Source organism: Coenobita brevimanus, chromosome 23 (assembly GCF_032717465.1).
Source record: "Coenobita brevimanus isolate Jiangsu-jjx chromosome 23, ASM3271746v2, whole genome shotgun sequence".
NCBI lineage: Eukaryota > Metazoa > Arthropoda > Malacostraca > Decapoda > Coenobitidae > Coenobita > Coenobita brevimanus.
In genome coordinates, this window is record NC_136976.1 from 13,901,916 (window position 1) to 13,912,795 (window position 10,880).

The 10,880-nt window shown below is 41.0% G+C and overlaps 1 non-coding gene across 1 annotated transcript; it reads right to left on the minus strand.

Moving 5' to 3' along the window:
- Window positions 1–10,273: 10,273 nt before the first annotated feature.
- LOC145393095 (5S ribosomal RNA) lies at window positions 10,274–10,392 on the minus strand. The gene has a single exon (XR_013896113.1). It is a non-coding gene; the product is annotated as a 5S ribosomal RNA (ribosomal RNA).
- Window positions 10,393–10,880: the final 488 nt, after the last annotated feature.

Consider the following 10,880-nt stretch of genomic DNA (forward strand, 5'->3'; position numbering starts at 1 on the left):
TCCAAGCACTACACAAGCTATATTGATCATTTCGGGTATCATCGTACCCCTCCTGCCAGATCCTTTTTTTTACCTTGTGTACGTGGAGACAACCACCACACCATTAAAATCCAATATTTTATGGGATGCGTAAAAAAAAAAAAAAAAAAAAAATCTCCTTACCTTACTGACGGTCAGAACAACACTTTCATTCAATTCCAGCAAACTTTTATTTTATTTAGCTATTAGTGGGTCATCAAAGTCTGAATACACCGTCAGATTAAATTGTTGTTAAATGATGAAATCATTTTTGTGACACCCTTACATACATTATTATATTGGCATTATGTTAGGATACAAGTAACCTAGTTTAACCGGTGGTGTGTGACTCACCTCATAATTGAGTGAGCTCCTGGGGGCTACAATTACCTCGTATGAACAGGATTTTTAACAATATGCCACAATGTTTCTAGCAAGAGCATAGTCATGCAATTTTTACTGGATATTAGGCTATCTATTATCTCATCCTCACCTAAGGCTGAGCCATGAAACATGAGAACAGCTGTTACCATGAACGAAATGGACCTCCTGATCCATTTAACATGGTCTTATCACTCAAGGAAGGCATAAAACAGTCAAGAAAAAAATGGTTCGTGATGTTAAATTGAACAAATGACTGATGGTGGCTAAGGAAAGAGAGGAAAACATTAAATAAATTATTGAAAGCAGGACGGTCAAGCACAAGTTATGGGTTATTGGACTAACTGTCAACTCATTCAGGCTCTGACAGGAATAATCCTGCTCAACTACTTGCCGGTTTCCCACCAACTCAGTAATTTCCTTCCACAACTCTGTAACCATGGTGAGTTTAGCAAAAATATTTCATGGACAAGTGTGTTGTACTATTTCCAAGATGATGAAGTAAATCTGATGTAATTTTGCAGTAGGCTATAAACTGGACATATTGCCACACCACAGGGCCAGTTTTACAATCCCCCTGCCGCATTCCACGGGTTAAAAGAAAATCCCATAAGAGTACCAGACGTGCTCCATGTGTTTTATGGTAGGACTCGACTAAATTTGCGGCTTTGGTGTGGCACGCACCTGTGTACAATGGTGTCACGTTTCCCCAACTTGCGATGTGAAACGGAAGCTATTTATGTACAAGGCATCACAAATACGATAAATGCAGATGAATAAAACTTACACTTGTATATTTAGATGGATGAATCAACAGTACTCTTATTATGCATAAAATATTTATACAGTAACAGAAACATGGCATACATAGTGTACAGTGTTGCTAAAAGATTTTGTAGTCACTTTTAATGGTTTTTAGCGTAGTTTTAGGGTGGGTAATAATATCACAGTTATAGATATAAGAGAATGAGCCTGAAAAAAGAAGAAATATGCCAATATCCAAAGTAAAAGAAATAATTCATATAATTCTTGTGAGTGGCAACACTGACACACCCATCTGGCCTAAGGTAAAGTAAGTACCTCCATAGACCCAAGCATAGCTTGTACAGGTGTTGCTAGGGAAAAATGCTCACATTTACTGGCTTTTACCGTAATTTTAAGGGCAAGGAATAATCACATTTATAATCATAAGCTAATATGTAGGACAAAATAGTAGACATATGCCAATACCAAAGTAAAAAAAAAAAAAAAATTCACTCGCGAGGGGGGAAGGGGAAACAGAATGAATGAATGAAAATCAGTCATGGTACCGCAATAACAGGTCATCTGTCGCCGTATACCAAAAATGATATCACTAAATATAACAAAACCAAATTAACAAATGAAAGCACAATTATAAATAACATAAAAGAATCAAAAGTACTCAGGGCGGCTCACATTTCCCGGCAGGAGACAGAAAGAGAGAGAGAGAGAGAGAGAGAGAGAGAGAAAACGTTATAGAAAACGTGGCAACACTGTACACAGGTGCGGGCCACACCAAAGCCGCAAATATAGGCGAGTCCTACTATAGTAAGAATATTTTGACCATCTTCATATTTTAGAGAAAAATGTGTTCAAAGTGCGCCGAAAATCATGATGAAATCAACATATCCAGATCAAAATCTACATATTCGCGCGAAAACAAGTCATGGTTTGGAAGTATGCTCGGGTTATTTTACTGGTGGTAAAAATCCTGTAAATTATTGTATTTCATTTATTAACTTCCTCAAGTTCCGATAATTCACTCAATCGAATGTTATACATGGTGTTAGCTGCAAAAGCATACTAGAGTTATTCTGATCACTCGGGTGAATAAAATCGTCTGTCATTAACTGGAAGAGATTAGCATACTGGAGTTCTTTTGATCCTAAGAGGGATAAGTGACAGGATATTGAAATAAAATTATTTAATATTTCACAGGATACTGATAACATATTTATGGTGCTGATTAACAAGCTAAGCATGCTTTTTGCATTTTGAAGTTGATTTCAGTTCCAAAATATAATATATTATTTGGTGAAAAAAACAGTTAAAGTCCACAAGGAGGAAATGAACCCGCAAAGTCAAAGCTGCTCTGCAAGTACACAATTGACGATTGTGTATGTTTATGATCATTCCTATACGGTTGTGTTTTGTAATTAATTTTTGCTGTATACAGAGGCTTCTATTCAGTATAGGAGAGATGTTTCATACCGTAATGGTTAGTTTGGGTACAGCCTTAACTAACCCCTTCACTACAAGAGTTCCTAACTAAACTGAAAGAAAGAATTTAATGGTAACGTCACAGAAATATGAATTATTTCACTGCACTTAGTGAAAGAATAAACGTGTTAACATAATAACAGAACTGGAATAAAACTGAATGCTTTGGTAAAGGAGTGAATGGAGCAACTTTATAACTACACAAAAATATAGCAAGGAATCTCCAGGTTGAAGAAAAGTTATTGCTGTGCTACCCTAGTCTGTTTGGTCGAGCAGACCCATCAACCACAGGAAAGTAACCGCCCATACACAGTCGTCTCGTGCAGTGAACCATTGTTTCCATGCGGCTGACAACGCTTCATAACAATGAGGCGATGGGAATAAATATGGAGGTTTGGTTCCTGGGTGGATGTCGCATTTGCCTCTCTCCACTCACTTAACAGTGTCGCCATACTAGGCTCCACGTCACCCCGATCTTTGACCATATAGTTACCATCCGGTTTTGTACATGGTTTCCTTGGTTTCAGGAAATAGTTTGGCTTGTCAATCAGTGCAGAGCGACATGAATGAGTAAGAAGAGTAAGAAATAATGGTAGCAAGGAAGGAAGAAATAGGGAGAAAGGAGGATAGACACAGAAAAAGAATAATAGACATACAGGAAGAAAGCAGCACTATATCAAGTGAGTAGATGATGGGCACCCCCACCTTCCACCTAAACAAGAAAAAAAACTATAACTATATTTGCACATCATTCTTATCCCTCCCGTTTCCCAAGATGACTGCCATTGTCACTCACCTGCCTCCAGTTATGCCTGTGTCACATACTCGGCACCATACAAGATGGGAATGACTTTAAACGACGGTGGTAAACACATAACGTCTATGTCCATCACCCGAGGCACCCTGAACACCTATTTTTGGATGGCATTGTCAGTCACCCGAGCTTTAGGGGTTAATAAGTCTCGTTGCAACAAGGGAAAAAAAAAAAAAAAAAAGCTCTTGCGCACAAGTGGTTAATTTTTTTTTTTTTTTATGCGAGGAAGAAGGAACCAAAGGCCATGAGCCCGCAGTAACAGTTCCCTCCAAGAGAAAAACAAAATACAATATAGAGCCAAATTCAAGATCCGATCATTTTGAGATGCCTGGACACACTGCGTTTGAAAGACTGGAGATCATAGGCAGCAGGAAATACAGACAGAGGGAGACAGTTCCAGAGCTGACCTGTTGCATAAATGAAAGACTGGGAGTAACGGTTAACTCTTGCATTAGAGAGTTGGACAGAAAAAGGATGAGAGTTTGCTGCCAGACGGGTGCTACGCGCCCGTCGTAGAGGTGGAGGAATGCAAGCAGACAGTTCAGAGGAGCAGTGACCATTAAAGTAGCGATAGAAAAGAGATAAAGATGCAACAGTGCGGCGAAGAGACAGAGGTTGAAGGGAGTCAGTAAGAGGAGGAGAGTTAATGAGACGAAAAGCCTTTGACTCCACCCTATTGAGAAGAGCTGTATGAGGGGAGCCTCCCCACACATGAGAGTTGTACTCCACACAGGGGCGGATAAAACCCCTGCATAGAGTCAACAATTGCGCAGGGGTAAAGAAAGAGCGGAGTCGGCTTAGCACACCCAATCTCTTGGAAGCAGATTTTACAAAAGATGTAATATGATCTTTCCAAGATAAGTCCCGAGTAAATGAAACCCCAAGCATGTTCAAGGATGATGCAGGATTAAGCTGAATATTATTAAACATTAGTGGGTATACCTGTGGAATATTTTGTCGGGTTGAAAGGTGTAAGAACTGAGTCTTAGATGCATTAAAGACAACCATATTATTTTTACCCCAGTCAGAGATACGAGCCAAGTCAGACATTAGGTGTGCCATAGCCTCATCCCTTGTTTGTTGAAGTAACTGTTGAGATGGGCGTTGCGGGAACTGAATGGAAAGGTGAAGGGTGGAGTCATCAGCGTATGAGTGGATAGGGTTAGATGTACAGCTTAGAAGATCATTGATGAATAAAAGGAAGAGAGTTGGTGATAGGACAGAGCCCTGAGGAACACCACTGTTGATAGATCTAGGAGAAGAACGAAGGCCGTCTACAACAGCGGCTATAGAACGACCAGAAAGGAAGCTAGCGATGAAGGCACAGATAGAAGGATAGAAACCGTAGGAAGGCAGTTTGGAAATTAAAGATTTATGCCAGACTCGATCGAAAGCCTTTGAGATGTCAAGTGCAATGGCAAAGCTTTCGCCAAAGTCCCGAAAGGAGGATGACCAGGAGTCTGAAAGGTAGGTGAGAAGATCGCCAGTGGAGCGTCCCTGACGGAACCCATACTGACGATCGGAAAGAAGGTTGTGATAGGAAAGATGCCTTAAAATTTTTCTATTAAGAATTGACTCGAAAACTTTTGAAATACAGGACGTTAAAGCAATTGGACGATAGTTGGAGGGTTGGGAGTGGTCACCCTTCTTTGGGACTGGCTGAATGAGAGCAAACTTCCAGCAAGAAGGAAAGGTACAAGTTGACAGACAAAGACGAAAGAGTTTGCCTAGGCAGGGTGTAAGCACAGAAGCACAGTTCTTGAGAACAACAGGAGGGACCCCATCAGGCCCATATGCCTTGTTAGTACTGAGGCCAGTGATGGCAGAAAATACATCCAATGAAGAAATTTTAATGTCAGCCATGAGGAAGTCAGAGGGGGGAAGTGATGGAGGAACAGCACCGGAATCGTCTAAGGTAGAATTGGAGGAGAAAGTCTGTGCGAAGAGATCTGCTTTATCAGTAGAAGAAATAGCTACAGAACCATCAGAGTAGAAAAGAGGAGGGAAGGATGATGAGGTAAAGTTGTTAGAAAGATTTTTGGCAAGATGCCAGAAGGAGCGCGAAGAATTCGAGTTGGAGAGTTGAGAGCATTTAGTATGGATGAAATTATTTTTAGTAGAGCGAAGAACAGACTTAGCACGATTCCGGGCAGAAACGTAAAGATGATGTGATTCAGGGGTGGGTTGGCTCCTGTACCTTTTGTAGGCCCTCTTCTTGTTGCGGACAGCATTAGAACAAGCGTGATTAAACCAAGGCTTTCTTGCGTTAGTCAAAGGATATGAGAAAGGAATGTATGCTTCCATGCCCGAGAGAATAACCTCCGTAATGCGCAAGGCACACTCAGATGGCTCACGGCCATGGAAGCAATAATCATTCCAGGGAAAATCAAAGAAGTACTGCCTGAGGGCCTCCCAGTCTGCAGCTCCAAAATGCCACAGACGACGTTCCCCTGGAGGGTCCACAGGCCGTACCGGAGTGATAGGACAGGTTAAGGTAATAAGGTTGTGATCGTAGGAGCCCAACGGAGAGAAAAGATTAACAGAGTAAGCAGAAGGATTAGTTGTGAGGAAGAGGTCAAGTATGTTGGAGCTCTCTCCAAGGCGGTCAGGGATACGGGTAGGGTGCTGTACAAGCTGCTCTAGGTCATTAAGGATAGAAAAGATGTAGGCTTGTTCACCAGGTGGATCCGTGAAAGGAGAGGAGAGCCAAAGGTGGTGGTGAACATTGAAATCTCCAAGAATGGAGATTTCAGAGAAAGGAGAAATGGATAGAATGTGTTCCATCGTAGAAGTAAGATACTCGAAGAATTTTTGATAGTCAGTAGAATTAGGGGATAAGTAAACAGCACAGATATATTTAGTCAGAGAATGACAGGAAAGCCGAAGCCAGATTGTGGAGAATTCAGAAGAATCAAGTTCAGGAACACGAGAGCAAGATAAGTCGTTGCGTATATATACACAACAGCCACCTTTGGCTTTGAAATGAGTATAGAGAAAGTAGGAGGATACAGAAAAGGGTTTGCTGTCAGTTGCCTCAGACAGCTGAGTCTCCGTTAGAAAAAGAAGGTGAGGTTTAGAGGATGAGAGGTGGTGCTCAACAGAGCGAAAGTTAGAGGAAAGGCCGCGAATGTTGCAGAAATGAAGAAGAAGAGAGTCAGACAGTGGTTCCAGGCACCTTGAGTCGTCACCGGGAGAGGGGCAGATGGTGGGGGCATTTATGGTCCCCCCCCCCTGGGGACTCCGAGGCCTGATAAAACGACGCCATTTTGGGTAAATTTTGAATAAGAAGAGTAGTGTGCACTGTGCATGTAGTTTGGTGAAGATAGAGAAATTTGTACTGGAGAGCATGCTGGCCTACTCTCTGTGTAACTGAGACACTGAAAAAGTTCAGCAAAGGGGGATGGTCAGGAACTAGTCCTGAGGGCTGATGAAACGGGAGCTCCAGCACTCCCTGTCATCAGCTTTCCATCCACCTCGGGAGTACTGCCCTGCTCGACTGGTGCTACAGTCTACTCCACAGATAGTGCTAAGAAAGGAATGTCATGATATTCATACCACCGCATCACTGTTCATTCTCAAGGAGTGTCACTGTATTTTTGCCTTGTTGGCAGACATCGAATTGGGTATACTACCCACGTCGGTTACAGTGAATTTGTTTCTTAGAAACGATTTGCCACGTTCAAGCGGCATGTGTGTGTGTGTGTGTGTGTGTGTGTGTGTGTGTGTGTGTGTGTGTGTGTGTGTGTGTGTGTGTGTGTGTGTGTGTGTGTGTGTGTGTGTGTGTGTGTGTGTGTGTGTGTGTGTGTGTAAGAATCTTTTGGGAACGTCAGTGTTACATGCACGTTTGTCAGAGTATATTAAATCTTAAGTTTAATGTCTTTACTGCCCATGATAATAATGTATACTTCCCAGTCAAACGTTGTTGTTGTTGATCATCCCCGGCCTGTCTGGCTGATCAAACCCATTAACTGCAGGCAAGCAACCTCCCCTGTAGGACCGTCCCATGCAGCATACCGACTTTCCCTTACAGTTGGCAGCGCCTCACGACAGTGAGACACGGGGAAATGTGTGGAGGTTTGGTCTCTGGATGGACGTCGCATTTGCGTCTCTCCTCCCAATTAACAGAGACACCATAGCAGGCTCGACATCACCCCGTTGTCTGGTTATTTGGTGACACCCAATACTGTATGTTAATGGGTTTCCGGGTGACTGGAAACTGTTATGCTTGACAGTCAGTATTGAATCATATTGCTTGACAGTCAGTATTGAGCCACCAGAAGTGGAAAAAAGAGTAATAAAAAAAGACAAGAAGGAAAGGCAGAACTAGGGAGAAAGAAGGAAGACACAGCAACAGACTAATAAAGGGAAGGAATATGTAGGCAGCACTACATCAAGTGAGTCGATGATGGTCGCCGCGACCTACCACCAAGTCAGGTGTTATAATGAATGTGAATATAGTCAATAAGTACAGAGGATACTTGGATCATTACTAATAAGCTAGACTAATAGTTTTCTTACGTTGTCCAGAGTTCGGAATTTACGGCGTGATATTGAGGCAACACAAACAGACTGGGTAATTTTCTCATTTACTTCAAAACCTTTGGTGCAAAAGTATTTTTTCCGAAATTCTTAGTGCAGTTCATTTGAGTCTGACATATGTTTTTGCCGGAAATCATTCGTTACTGAGTTATGACCCACCCTTTTCCGACAGTCATGGGGGACTCAGAAAAGTTTTTTTTTTTTAATTACTATTTTTCTTTGGGGGGGGGGGGAGGGAGCAAATAAAACTTAGTGATTTGCGACAGAAGTGTTTGTTAGAGTCAAATTCATCAAAAGAGAACCATCAGCCAAAGGCAACTGAATATTTTAAGACTGAAAAACAACCATGCCTTACCTAGACCATAATAATCTAACGCATCCTAACCTAACGTGCTGTAATCCAACCTAACATATGCATTACGCAGCCTAACTAAACCTAATCAAACTAAAACTAACCTATCCAAGCACTGGTTTTTAAACGGATGTTTACTGAAGACTGGGTGCTTAGAACTACAGAAAATAAGTGGTACCGGGAAAGTCTATTGGCATTATGGTTACGTTGCGCGTAGATGGAAAAATATCGATATATGTGGCGGGAAGCAAATACTTATATGGTAGGCAATTTCTTTCTTACAGTGGTTGCCAGAGACGCAGTTTAACTATTAAAAGAATTGGCTATAAAAGTCTGGTCACCAATCATTTCTGAATTTATTACAGACGATTTGACTCTTGTTCCCTTGGTATTGCTTCCTGTGATATATTTTGCCTTGATATTGCATCTAATGATATATTTCTGCCTTGGTATTGCTTCTAGTGATATATTTCTGCCTTGGTACTGCTTCTTATTATTTATATTACATCTTTATCATACCATTTGCCATCACATGTCACAGCTTTTAGTTCCTGTTTGTAATAATCCCTTTGTACTCTTTCTAAGACATCGCTGAGTTTGTTGTTTCTAAGCAGTGTCCTTCCTTCGTTGAAAGCTGAGAGCTGACAGCTGGCACTGGAGACTTTTCTCGATACCATATTGTTATGAATTTCATGCCATAAAATTTGAATACATAATCCTTCGCGTACTTTCAAACAATCCTAATATACGTGTAGAGGATCTGAGTTGCTTGGGAAAAAACGACAGATGAAAAGAAAATAAAGTGATAATTATTTCTGATAACGTAATTTAAGTATGTGCTTGCTGTCTCAGAATGATTCTGTGCTAAGGACAGACTTCGAACTGGACGGTTTAGATTTGCCTTCATTTATCTCTGCGCAACTCGGGAAGTTTTCCATAGTAAATAAAATTGTCTAAGGTACCAAGAATGTACTTCTAATGCAGTAAATCAAAGTAAGTTATAACTATTTACATTAGCTTTGGTTTACTAACTTTGTGTATAGGTAAATGAGAAGAGTGGATACCACGTGTCAGTAGGTGCATAAAAAATTAAAGCATCGTATATGAATAGAAAAAGAAAATCAACTGCTGAAATTTCAATGGGCATGTGGATTTTTCCCCCGTCCAATGAAGATAAATAGTGATCGCTCTGACATATATATATATATATATATATATATATATATATATATATATATATATATATATATATATATATATATATATCGTGGTAGGTGGGGCGCTCACCGTCCACTCACTCGATATAGTGCTGTTCTCAGGTGTTTGCCCTTTTCTCTTCTCCATCCTTCTTTCCTTCCATCCTCTTCTGTGTTCCTTTCTTTCATTCTTTCCTCGTCCTTCTGCCAGCGGGTGAATGTACACTTCCTCTTCTGTCTTTCTTTCCTTCGTTCTTTCCTCTTCCTTCTGCCTGTGGGTGACTACATTGCGTGACAAGCCAAATGGTTTCCTGTACACCAGGAAACCATTTACTACTCTGGGTAGTAACCATATAACTAAATTTTGGCGCCTGGTGGTTTAGTGAGTAATTACGGCGCTACAATCAAATTGAGCCTGTGTAGGTTTATATCCAAGGAGTGGTTGGGGTTTATTGCTCATCCCCTCAGGGATGAGTGAGGCTGGTCACTTTTATCTTAAATGTCAGGACCAACTTGCCTAGCCCCGGGCTCCTACACTCCTCATGGGGCAACGTAGGATTGGATGATGATTATATATATATATATATATATATATATATATACTGTATATATATATATATACATATTCATCGCCAGACGCCATGTATCCCAGACAGGGTGGCCAAGGGCTTAGAGTTAATTGTTTTACAGGGAGGGGCACTAATCCTCCACCAACCAAACTTGACGTAGGGATGCCAACAGCATCTGGTGTTCCCAGGCGGTCACCCATCCAAGTACTAACCAGACCCAACGTTGCTTAACTTCGCTCATCGAACGGGAAGCGGTGTACTCAACGTGGTATGGCCGTTAGTGTGCCCTTACACAACGGACCATGAGACAGGACCTATTTACTTTAGTAACTTCAATATATGTATATTTCTTATTGACCCTGAAACAGACCTGCATATGGGGCGATAAAAAGAAAAAGGCAACTGAAGCAGAAGGAAAGTTGATGACGAAAAAGTATATTGTCGGTTGGGACAGACTGTCTAAATATTGCTGGGATAGCGTTGAATAGGTGTCCAGAAAGGAAGAGGAGAGAGATGTAAGTGAGGCTAAAATGAAGTTCATGGGGTGTGCTGTTCCCTCTAATATCGCTAATGCCCTACACTAAAACAGATGTAATACATGTATCGCTGATATAACTAAGCCTCAAATTGAGGATATGTTAGCGGCAAACAGTATTATAATTTTTCTGAAGAATTATAAGTCATTGAACGCTTTAAAAAAAAGTAGTTATTTTTAGAATTCTTTCTTCCAAAAGAAAAAAGAGAGAGAAAGAGAGAGCATTAATTACAGT